We start from the raw sequence: 10,835 nt of genomic DNA on the forward strand, positions 1-10,835 counted from the left end.
CCTCTCCCTGAAATGGAAAATCTTACCAGTAGGCCAAGCAGTTGGCAGTAGTGATCGTTTTTTCAGTGCAATACACTTGGTGCACGTTAAGCACACTTGATCTCTTGAAAGAACCATGTGCTTCTGAAACAGGCGAGCCTTCTTTGAGGTCCTATCCAATCAGGAAGGCTGGCACAGGGAGGGCACGTGAGAGCCAGCAGAGGTCATTCCCCATGCTCCAAGTGTTTCTATGGCAGCAACTGGGCAAAAGATACTGACTCCACACACAGCTATAAAATAGTTACAAGTAGGACACAGTGCAAATAAGAAGTTCTTATTTCTATCTTGCGTCACCCTAAAAGGAAAAGCTATGCCGATGAGCCAAAACATTATGACCACTCACAGGTGAACCGCATAATGTTGATCATCTCCAAACAAGGGCACATGTCAAGGTCTGGGTAGATTAGATGGTAAGCGAACAATCAGTTCTCATAGTCAACGTGTTGGATGCAGGAGTAAAGACCTGAGCGACTTTGACAAGGGCCAAATTGTTATAGCCAGATGACTGGGTCAGAGCATCTCTGAAACGGCAAGGCTTGTGGGGTGCTCCTGGTCAGCAATGGTGAGTACCTACTAACAGTGGTCCGAGGAAGGACAAACCACAAACCGGCAACAGTGTGTTGGGCGCCCAAGGCTCATTGATGTGCGGGGGCAACGAAGGCTATCCTGTCTGGTCCGAACCGACAGTAGGTCTACTGTGGCACAAGTCACAGAAAATTTTAATGATGGTTACGGGAAGAATGTGTCACAGCACACAGCTGCGTATGGGGCTGCATAGCTGCAGACCGGTCAGAGTGCCCATGATGAAACTTGTCTACCGTCGAAATCGCCTACAATGGGCACGTGAGCATCAGAACTGGACCTTGGAGCAGTGGAAGAAGGTCGCCTGATCCGATGAGTCCCATTTTCTTTTAGATAACATGGATGGCCGTGTAAGTGTGTGCCATTTACCTGGGGAACTGATGGCACTAGGATGCACTGTGGGAAGACGACAAGCCAGTGGAGGGAGTGTGATGCTCTGCAATGTTCTGCTGGGAAACCCTGCATCCAGCCATTCATGCGGACGTCAATTTGACACGTGCCACCTACCTAAACATCGTTGCAGAGCAGGTACACCCCTTCATGGCAATGGTATTCCCTGATGGCAGTGGCCTCTTTCAGCAGGATAATGCGCCCTGCCACACTGCACACATTGTTCGGGAATGGTTTGAGGAACAGGCCTCCAAATTCTCCAGATCTCAATCCGATTGAGCATCTGTGGGATGTGCTGGACCGACAAGTCTGATCCACAGTGGCTGTACCTCACAACTTACAGGACTTGAAGGATCTGCTGCTCATGTCTTAGTGCCAGATACCACAGGACACCTTCAGAGGTCTCGTAGAGTCCATGCCTCGGCGGGTCGGCGCTGTTTTGGCAGCACACAGAGGACCAACAGCATATTAGGCAGGTGGTCATACTATTTTGCCTCATCAGTGTATGTCTTCATAGAGTAAATTTGGAAGTTTAGGACAAGAAATGTCACAGGTATCAAACTTTCAGAGCAGGACATAGTTTGAGTTGCACTTATTAAAATTCAATGATTCATTCCACTAGGGTAAAGAACTGCATGACCTCTGTTCTTTGATATGGTAACCTTACCCTAATCCACCACATGGAAATGTTAAGGGAATAATCTATGATACATTCACAATCCTCATTCCCTGTAATAGCGAACGCATGGTTGCTGTAATAATCCCTTTCAACCAGAGAGACATGAAATGAAGGCCAGGATTTTGTCCCTCTGTTTCGGTCTGACCATAGCAGGCTGCCCCTCCCCGCCTCCTCTTTCCCCCTTGTGACTTCACTCCTGTTAGGAATACCAGAAAAGGCTTCAGTCCATACATGTTCTGTCAATATTGGATCACATTCTTCCATTTCACAGGGTGTGAAACAACATGTATACTGCAGATACTCTAAGCCCAGATCTTTTAGTGCCACTCCACACCGATTCTCACCAAACACCACAGCTGTGACAAACTGCAACCAGATGGGTAAAGTAGAGCTCCCTGTAATACTGACCAACTACCCAAATACAGCAAAATAAAATGCTGCTCTTAAATCAACAATAATAATACCAAAAAATAAGCAGCAATAAATTTTTGTTGTGCATGTTTTTCACTTTTGGAGCCATACTGAATCCAGCCTGATACTGCCATCCGCTACAACTTGGCAAATTGGAATATTCTGTGAATCAGCTTCTCTGACTGCCTCAATACTAATGCTAAAAAACTGCAAAAAATGCAAACCGCAAAAAAAATGCTTTTTCCTATAGCAGTAATACTGGAGAGGTTTGCATTTTACCTGTTTTCCATGTCATGGGAAAGAGGCAGTTAAGAAAAGATGCTCTTAAGCTTCCCCTACTCAAAATGAGCATTTATGGAAAAGCAAGGTTCTGTGTTTGAGATTAACAACAAATGGCAACGAATGGCTGGTCTCTTTTATTGTTGTGAAGTTGCTTCCCACTAACTGTTTGCAGGGCTTTCCTCGGCAGTTGAGCCAGACTGCCATTGAATGGAGTGTACTGCGTATCCGCCTCGCCAAACTTCTCATTAGCTCTTAGTGTCATTTTGTACTCAGTCGTCTGGCCACAGAACACACACTCCTGTCACTAAGAGATGACCTATTAAGCCAATTTTCATCTCATGTTCGGAGCCCGAAACGTCTCTCTGGAGTCTTGTGTGAATTTAGAATGTTGACAAAAGCTTCCTTTGAGAAGGCAAACATTCCCCAAGGGGGCAGGTCTGCGTTACAGTCGCATCCTTTTCAAGTGTGCCTCTGTGTCTCGGGCGGAAAATGGGGCGCGTCGCACACTGTGTCATTGTTCGCTTGCGTTTAGCCGGTGTCTGGTTATTGCCGCCGCTCTGGCTGCGATCACCGGAACTTTCTCGCGTTTCTCGCCCCTTCTTTTCCCGTGTCGGCGATGATCGCTTCATCACCAGAGTCGGCGGGACTCCGTCACGGGGCGAGAGCGCGCGGGAGGGGGCACGAACAGTAGACGCCCCATCCGTTTAGCGTTTTTCCCACGTCCCAACGGGAACACCAAATCGCACCTCTATAACTGCCGGGAGGTCCCTCTCCACACAATCGGTTTCAGCTTCAGTTTAAAAAAATAAAACATTTGTTCCCGTACGCAGGAGCCAGCGGCCTCATTATTTCATAACATGTTGGCCAATACATTAGAGCCGGCGGCGCTGTTCCAAACATTGGACTCCCACACGAATACCATTAGCTTTATGAAGCATTCCTCGGCGCGAGGATTTGGAGGAGACGCGTCGAGGGGCGCCGGCCGCGATGGAAACCGGATCTTTTCACGAACTGCTCCTCCGCCTCGCTCTGTGCACGCACAGCTCTCCAAACGCTTTCCCATCCCAAATAACACTTGCCAGCAGGGGAAGGAGCTCAGTTTGGCCTGATCAGGCTAGCAAGGGTCGACTGGGAGTGCTGCCCTACGGTCGGTACAATTCCCTGTTTCATTATGGGTTTCTGGGTGACGTGATTGGTGGAAAGCTGCTCCCAGATTCTCCTGTGAGGGACAGACAAGGCTACCATGTGGCCTGTCACGTGGTGAAAGGTCTGCGGTGGAGTTGTGGTAAGGGTGGAATGTTGCAGGTTCAGTAATCAAGGGCAAAACGGTTAACCTGAATTGCTTCTGTAATTACAGTGCACTCATGGCGATTTGATCCTCATAAGCAGTTTGTTCTCAAAAGAAGACTACCAAAATGGCAGAGTAAAAAGGTTGTTTATGGTCTTAATGTCATTTTTATCTTAATGAATTGAAACAAGTGTTGAATAAAGTGTTGAACAAATGTCCTTAGCTAAGTTATTTGAACACTGAAAAATATATTTTTAAGTTTTTTATACAAAATTATATTTTTATTGTTAATGCAAAACATGTATAAACAATAAGTAAAATTAAATAAAACTATATTGACCTGGATATGAACATCTGCAGAGCAAATATATTGAAGGAATGTATAAGTACAGTTAACATATTTCAGCCATACTGATTACATGGTGCCACTCAAAAGATTCAGTCACACTGATAACAGGAGTGTACTCAAAAGATTCAACCACGTTGATAACATGGCGGTACTGAAAAGATTCTGTTACACTGATAACTCGAGTGTACTCAAAAGATCGAGCCACGCCAAAACAGCAAATTACTGCTACATTTATAAGCGCAGCAGTGTGCATAGATATGAAGTAGTGCAGAAAACTGCACTGTCCTACTCCATTATTTCCAGCACGGGTTTTGGTGTTCAGGCCCTGTTGGACTCTCTGCCTCAGGGCTGATGCAGTGACCTGACTGGGTCCTTCAGCTGTACCACCTGGAGTAACTGTATCCAGTGCGCATCAGTGATGACTGCATAGGCCTTTGGACCCACACCACAGGCGTTGAGGTTCCCTTTGCGCCTTTCACTGTTCCGCACAGCTCATGTCACATCTCGAACCAGTCAAAAGCCATGTGATTTTTAAGCTTTTCAACAAATAATTTGTTGAGGATGGAACGGCAGCCATTAGCAGACAGCTGTGCCAGAAGTGCAAAGAGCCATGCTCCGGGTTAGCCAGAGCGCTGCGCTAATTGCAGTGGGTGGCCTTGGCCTGTGAGGAGACCTAAAGTGGTGCAGATGTTTGAGAAACAGGACCAAAACCTATAACTCAGGCCCATACTATTATAATTATGGTATAAAACAGAACTTTTGGATAAGGCCAGGCTACTGTAGATTCCCAGCTGGAAAGCCTGTTGGATATTTCAGTAAGACAAAGTTCCCCACTTCCACCCCAGTGCTCTAACGTATGTAATTGTAGAATGGTAAAAAAATAAAAGGTTTTTTCATGAAAAGGAAGGTACTGAATTGTAGTAGTAGTAGCACTGATCCTGTAATTGGGGAATTAATTTATCACAGTACACCACATGTAATACACAATACATAAACATCAGGAAGTAAATAGTACTAAGGAGCAACACAAGCACAATTAACAGCACTACTGAGAGAACCAAACCTAGAAAGAGGGTTCAAATAGGGTACCTTCACATTCTTTCCACATAGTGGAATTTCTCAGAGACTTCTCAAATTAACATTCTAGATAAAATAAACCTATTACCAAGGCAGCTTTGGCTCCTAATTGTGGTCTCACTGTTGCTTTGGCTGTGTATGCTGTGCTATGCATGGAAGCAATTTAGAAACTGTGGCCCTCCTACCAATTTATACAATTGAAATTATTAAGCATAAACGTACCATGAGCGACCTGCTGTATTGCACCTGCAGACCTTTGGCAGTAGACATGCTGTTCGAACATTGCAAAGTGACAGGAGTGAAGTAGCACCAAACAGGGCGATCACACAGAAGGGAGAAATCTGATTGTGACAGCAGAGGGCAGCGAAGAAGATGCCATTGGCTGGAAAGAGACTGCATTTTCCCAAACTCTGCAGAAATCACCCGTCGGAGTGGAAGGCCTGGCCCCCCAGGGTATGGATCCACCAGTGGCCTCACAGCCAAGCCGCAGTCCTGCCCGCAAATTGTGCACCCCTGTGCATTTCTGGTACAGAAACACAATGCAACAATTGCGGCCCATCACGAGCAAAACCAACACGGGCGACCTCTGGTCTGGGAGCCCTGTTAGAATGAGAGCACATTCCTACCCCCCTTCAGAGCGCGTATAAATCACTGGGATCTGTCGCCTTTTTGTTTGATCAACCATTTCCATTGTATGGGAATGGGCTGCGAACCCACACCACAGCTGGGTCGGGATTGGCTGAGACTCTGGGAAACAGGTTGGAGTCTGAGTTCCCTTTATAAACTCTTGCTCTCACAACCCCGAGACTTGGCAGCATAAGACCACGCTCTCTGGTTGGACGCCAAGGTAAACGCCTGTGGAAAAAAAAGAAATTGTTGTGACGGGCAGAAGTAAGTATGTATTTGCTGCCTCATTTCGTCCCGAAAGCTGCTCTAGTCTTGTGAGACGTTCCCAGTGGTTTGCTGCCCCTCTGGTTTCCAGTGTGGCACTCAGGACTGAGGGGTCGTTGGGGGTCATATCATGGAAATTAAATCAAGAAATTAAGTCACGTCTAGGGGAAAATAAGTTTAGACTTTGCAAAAACTTGCCATTACTTTGTCCACTTTGGGAGAGGTTGTTTCAGGCGGCCACATACCTAAAAGTATAAAAGAGCACACATGGAGTTTTGGGGTGACCTTTGACCAATGAAAGCAGTCCTCTACAGATGGCAGCAGTATGGACTCAGCTACCCCCCCCCCCTTCAAACACGGTAAAGCTGGTGATTTAAGAAGGTCTGTCTCCTAGAAAGATGGAGTTCTACACTGCTTATGTCAAGCACTACACAGTATGTGTGACCACTAGTGGCAGGAAAGTGAGGTTCCATGAACACAACCAAGGGGTGGAGCTTTCAACTGCTGTCAATCACTGGCTTGTGAGAGCCAATCAGACCGCCTGCTGTCCATAACCAAACACTTTGGTGGGTTGAAATCGAGTCATAGATTTGAAGCGTGTGAAATGCTGTGCTACCATCATTTATGAAGCTCCTTCAAATCACTATGCAGTCCAACTGTATTTTCTAGATCTCATGGACTGAGCAAGACCTCTATAAACACAAGCTCCTTCAATCAGTTCAAAAGTGAAATTCTTCTCTTCAACATCTCAAACCTCGAGAAGGAATGAAGTCCTTTTGCTTTGAATGCTTCCCAGTAATGATCCCTCCCGCCCTCAGAAATGAAAACACATTATTTTTCAACTATGTAGAGACAAGTTGAGGGGGTGGGGGAATGGTTGGGGTCAGAAATTGATCTCCCTGTGACTGAAGCTGCTAAATCGCACATATTTGAACAATTGAGTCTCATCTGCGAGAAGCCAGAGCATTAACCTGCGGAGGAGTTATTGTTATCATGGCAATATTGGGGGGGGGGGTGTTGTGGAGCCATGTGGATAGTTTTGAGAATACCTCACCATGGTTGGCTGATTCCTGCAGACAGGCGTGCTGCTTTGATTCTGCGGCCAAGAACAACACCACATTTCCAGGTCTTTCGCTGCAACATGCCAGAACAGTCTGACTGACGGCGTCCTGGACCAACGCGAAGGGGGGACAACACCAGAACATGATTGATGGGATGGGGGTCTAAACGTCCAGCAACATGAAGGCAGGTGTGAATAATCTTGTGGGGAAAAAGAAGTACTCTCAGATGGGTCCTTGCATGCTATTGGTACAGCAGGCTGTTTGCACTGTTCAGTGGAAACAATACCAGTAATGACAGGTACTGAGTAGTTACCAGAAAATATGCACAGCAGGAAACAGCCTCGTGTCCACTGTCAATACGAGCCAAGTTTACCTGGCCAAATATTTTGTTCACATATTTGTGCAGGGATTGTTGAAGCATTCTGTAAATTTTTGCATACATTTCTCAAGTCTCATTTCTGTCACCATTTTCTTTTGCTAGTTTCCTTTTGGTTTAAGGCAGAAATTCGTCCAATACTTGGCACACATGCTGAAAAATTGGACTTTTTCCGCTTCGTCTACGGCAGCTTGTGGTTGATGTCCGCTTTGGCTTTTAGGTGATGGGCTGGTGTCAACACTGGCACGAGGGAGGGAGTATGAGTTTCCGATCAGTTTCCAGCCAAAGGCAAATGGGAACAGGAGCCATTCGTGAACAATGGGAGAACTTTTTTAATATGGAACCATGTTTGGACTGGGTTAGAGGTGATTCATGACTTTAGCGTTTATCAGTTCCGCAGCAAGAAGTGACTTGTAAAAGTCCCTTCCCCTCCCTGTCATAGCATTCCAGTCCATTACAACCCACTTGATCCATCTCATTGGTCCCCCTCAGAACAGCGGTGGGAATCGTGTTACCTGGTTTGGGATTGGTCCAGCAGCCTTCCAAGGCCCAAGGCAAGTACTCTGGACCCTCTTACTGCATCACTGATCTGTGTAGCAGACTCCCTAATGCAGGGAGACTTCCACAGGCCAGTATGCCTATGAAGGGAGCTCAAGGCCACTCAGCTGCGTTCTGGGACCCCTGATGGGACTCGACCCCTGTGTTTTGCAGGCTACTGTTTATGTTCATGCAGATGGCCCTATTTTTTCCCAGGCAGCGTAAAACTGGAGCCAAAACATACAAAAAATATCAAATGATGTAACATAGTCAGCAGCAGTCAGCCAGGGCCGGACCAGCCATGGGAATATCCTGCATTCCTTAATTTAGTTTTTGAGGGTGGGGAGCTTGTCTTTTTCTTCTTAATGTGTTTCCCCTGTGGCCGTATTTTTTCCTGATGCCACATGTTCTCGATGGGGAAATGCTGGGACGCGCTGGGGCTCCATCGTAATGGATAGAGCTGTCCTTCTGATTCAGCTCCATTTTAAGTAGAAAGCAACAGGTTCTGTGTGACTGGAGTAAATGCGGCAAACATATGCATTCCGAGTTTTTTGTATTTTTTGTAGCTGTTGATCTATCCATCTCTGATCCCCGTGGGAGGTGAAGTGGTGAGGGGGTGGTGAGGAAGGGTGCCAGCCTCCACCCCCAGTGCACCCGCTGGCTTATCATAAAAGGGGAGGTGGTCACAGCAGAATAAGCCCAGACTAGCACTGTGGCGTGGGAAAGGGGGTCCGCTCTATGATGGGGATTGGGCATGTCACAATGCACCCTCTATTTTCTCAGGAGACGCCCTTTTCCAGTTTGACTTACACAGCTTAAATGTTTGTTTCCCTCTTATCCATTTATATAGCTGGATATTTGCTGTGGGGATCCAGACCCATTAAGTACTGTGCCCAAAGGGGACAGCAGCGGTGCCCCCGTGTGAGAATCAAACCTGAAATCTCCTCGTCTCACATGCCCGACTCCTAAAGGCTGTCGGCAAAGTGAAGGCGGGGCTGCCTGAGCCACAGCTCCACAGTCATATCCTGTTACTTCATTGCTGAACACCTTCCCATTCTCTCTATTAACCTTAAGTCTAAACAAGGACTGCCCACATGGAAGTGACATCATCATTCCTCAAACTGCGGCCCTGACATGTGAATCACCCTGTTGGAACTAGTGTGTTCCTTCTACATCATCTACAACTCTGACTGTTAAACAAGGCCTGCGGTCTGCAGTGGTTCAATTCAAGTTCATTATCCCTCATGGGGGAAATTCACTTTCCCTTTTCAAGGAATGACATTTGCAACATATATAATATAATATAATAACACTAAAGAAGATACAACAAGAAAATGCATAATGTCTAATGAATTACAGGATGTAACCGTATTTTAAGTCTGGAACACCTGGAATATCCATGGAGAAGACTGAAGAATTCTTACACTGCACAGTGAAATAGCTATGTTTTGTGGAACTGACCTGTCAGAAATCTACCGGTGCCAATATTGTTCCAGCAGAAAGGAAGATGGTGAGGGTGGCTTGGTCTCACAGGGCCTGATTAAATGTATCCACAGGTGTAGTGACTGCTCCAGCTAGGCTAGAGCAGCCGAATGACAAGATGCTGAAACTATGCTCACTTATATCTATTGACATGCCCTGCACACTTGCCTGTGTTCCAGCCGAGCACTCGATTAATTAGCTCTGTGTGTCTATCACTTCCTCTGTTTGTGTTTTCCTATGATATCACACCCTAATACTAATATGTTTTATGAATATAACACTCCCTCATTGTAACTGGCTATCCCTAACATTTACTTCCTGTAACCTGATGAGCTTGCGGCTACCATTTTTCAATATAAACAATTACACACTATAATAGCCCTGTATTATAGCCTGATGACAAATGCTGAAGGGTTTGCTGCTTTTGTGATACTCATTTAATGTGTCTAAACATGGAGGGCATGTATGGGCAAGAGTGTCTGCCATATAAATGAATGGTAAAAAAATAACAGTAAAATAGAATACAAAAATCAAAACCTTAACTGGGACAACCTGTGCCTGCTGTGCAGGGTCATGTGACACAGGGCGGGGGGATGCAGAAGCAGGATCCAGATGTTCCAGCAGTTCCCAGAGAGCGAGGGGGAACAGCAGTTGCGGTGACATTCCTGACCCTTCTGACTGTGACCCTGGGAAGGCCCACCTGGAGCCCCACCCAACCCTGGAGCCGCTCTCTCAGGGCTCTGCATTATCTGCGGGCGCCTGGGTTAGTGGGCCGTTGCTGTCCATCTGACCCTCCTCCTTCTTTCTTTTCATGTGGTGTACCAATAAAAGCTCCAAACGGCTTGTCAAATGGTATGCATGCAAACAGTAACTTATCAAATCCAATACAAAATACTGTAGCATAACTGGATAAACCAACAACAAATGTCTCCTTGCCATACATGGGTGACTCCCAAGGTCAGGTTTGTCACCCCCTCCTTTTAACCTCTTCCAACGTCAACTGCCCCAAGCTTTGCAATGACTCACTAACAGTGTACCCAAAACAAAATGAGTGAATAAATGAAATGAATGAATGAGTGGCGTGCATGCAGGAGAGCACTCTGAAGTGAGTGCTAACACCACACAACTGCACCTCCTTTTGGTGTTTTCCTGAGGGAAGGTCAGTTTTGGATGGTGCTAGACCGTGTACAGGGCTGCACTGCCAAAGCTTCCCTGAGGGTGCTCCTGAACCCGGCTCAGCCCCCTGCACTCTGACAGGGCTACGCTGCTGCTCCTGGGAGAGTTCTTCTTTTATAGCTCTGTTTACAGACTGTCTCCAAACTCTCCACATCTGACGTGGATGGGGTGGGGGGGCGGTGGGGGTGATATCAAAACAAATCTGTTTGTGGCAG

The sequence above is a fragment of the Megalops cyprinoides genome, chromosome 17 (assembly GCF_013368585.1).
Source record: "Megalops cyprinoides isolate fMegCyp1 chromosome 17, fMegCyp1.pri, whole genome shotgun sequence".
Taxonomy (NCBI): domain Eukaryota; kingdom Metazoa; phylum Chordata; class Actinopteri; order Elopiformes; family Megalopidae; genus Megalops; species Megalops cyprinoides.